This window comes from Penaeus monodon, chromosome 2 (assembly GCF_015228065.2).
Source record: "Penaeus monodon isolate SGIC_2016 chromosome 2, NSTDA_Pmon_1, whole genome shotgun sequence".
Lineage (NCBI taxonomy): Eukaryota > Metazoa > Arthropoda > Malacostraca > Decapoda > Penaeidae > Penaeus > Penaeus monodon.
This window is the reverse complement of record NC_051387.1, coordinates 46,016,252-46,018,751: the sequence shown is the minus strand read 5'-3', so window position 1 is coordinate 46,018,751 and position 2,500 is coordinate 46,016,252.

Genomic DNA, 2,500 nt, shown 5'->3' with positions numbered 1-2,500 from the left:
CTCATATGTAAAACCAACAAACGAATACATAAAAAGGCAACATACACTCATGCGCCACATACAGAACATAACTTGTGATCATGCATGTATTGAGAAAACAAACATTGTTCGTGTATATGCCTAACGTTACTGGACAAAGACAATTCTAAACACAATTCCACACACACACTCGAGAAAAAACATATACTTTATATTTGAAACATGTATGACTATAGATGAAAAGTTTCCAAAGGCACGATGTATAATTATATCCCTGTTTTCTGCATTTATTCTTATATGTGCCTTTATATCATTTTCCGCAGTGGCCCGCGTTCAAATACACATATATTTGGAAAGGGATATTCCTATCACTGTCGAGGTCCATGACACAAGGCTGATAACTTTTAATCAGGCGATATTGTCTGTAATGTTAATATAGACCATTACTGCACGTGTCCAGCGTTTGATCAGTGTCTGATTATAAGTTTTAATCCTCTATCTTAAAAAAAGAGAGAAAAAAAAGAAAAAAAACTTCATTTATCTATCTCCTCCGAAAAAATGTACATTGATATGTCATATGAAAAAATTATTTTCGTTTTTTTTTTTCTTGTAGATGAAAACAGAATATATGGTTAGCTAGGTGCACACACACACACACACACACACACACACACACACACACACACACACACACACACACACACACACACACACACACACACACACACACACACACAGGCACACAGGGGGGAGAGGAAGACAGACAGATAGAGAGATAGATAGAGAAAAAGAAAAGGACCAGAAAACAGTGGTAAATGGTGACAGAGAATGAATATGTATCCATTTGTTCCCTGGACATTTTTTGGGCTAAGTAACCCTTGTTTAGGGTAACACGGAAATGGTCACAGAAAAAGGTACTGTTTATTTCCGTTTTGCTGCCGTGTCATCTGTTTCCTCACCGGCTTGTCTTTTATTCCTATCACTACCATTTTCAATTCCATTTTAGTATTCAAACATCTCTTTATTGTCTCCCCTTCAGCTGGTTCTCACCTCTCCTCACACCTGGCACAGACAACCCTCACTTATCTGAACCTGCATCAGGAACTGGCCTCCTTCATGTCCCCTCACCTTCCCTCTCTTCCCCTCTCCTCTCATCCCCTTTTTCGCCTTTCCATCCCCATCTCAGTCTTCTATCCTCTCCTTCTATCTCACTCTCCTTTCCATCCCTCTCTTTATCCCCTCTCTCCTTCACCTCTCTCCCCCCTCTTGCCCCTATCCTTCACTCTTACCCTCTTTTCTCCCCTCTCCCCACTCCTCCCTGCTCTTCCCCTCACTTCTCCCCACTTCTCTCCTCTCTCCCCCCTCTCTTCAGCACTAATCTGCTCTCGTGTCTTCCCCTCTCCCCCGCTCTCTCCTCTCCTCGCTTCCCCTCAGTTAATGACCTTCCCTCAGTCCCTCTCTCGACCCATTTCCCACTATGGAAACTTCCCACCAGGAACTAACAAGGGTTGACATTATACTGTCGGGGGTGGGGGTGGGGGTGGGGGGGGGGGGGATGGTCTACCTGCGTCCATGTTGTCTTCTGGTTTGCTGTGTAAGAGGCAGGGATGAGAATGGAGGGAGATGGATAAATTGAGGAACCAAAGATAGATAGAAGGAGAGATAGGCAGACACAAAAACAGGTGAATGGACAGAAGGAGAGAAATATATAGAGAGATTTGTAGATAGGTAGAAAGATAAATAGAAGGAGAGATAGACAGACATATAAACAGATGAATGGATAGAAAGGGGAAGAGAGATAGACAGATATACGGATAGGTTGAAAGATAAACAGATAGACAAATAAACAGATGAAGGATGGATAGATAGAAAGATTGATTGATAGATAGATTAAATTTTGATAGTATATATTATATTATGTTTGATATATAAATATATATATATATATATAATATATATACTATATATTATATATATATATACAAAAAACATATTATTTATATTAATAAAAATAATATAGATAATATATTATACATATATGATGCATATATAATAAAATTATATATATATATATATATATATATATATATATATATATAATATATTATACCCCCCCACAACACCCCACATACAAAACATACCACAACACACATACACACACACACCACACACAACACATTATATATATATATATATATTATATATATATATATATATATATATATATATATATATTATATATATCTGTTTGTGTTTGCGTTTTTGTTTAGTTGAGTGTGTGTGATATAAAAAAAATATATACACACATCACATATATATTTATATATATATATATATATATATATATATATATTATAACGTAAAATATATATATATATATATATATATATATATATTATTATATATTATATATATAATATATATATATATATATCATAATTGTGAACATACACACACCACACACACACCACACACACACATTTATAAAATTATATATAATATATTATATATATGACACATA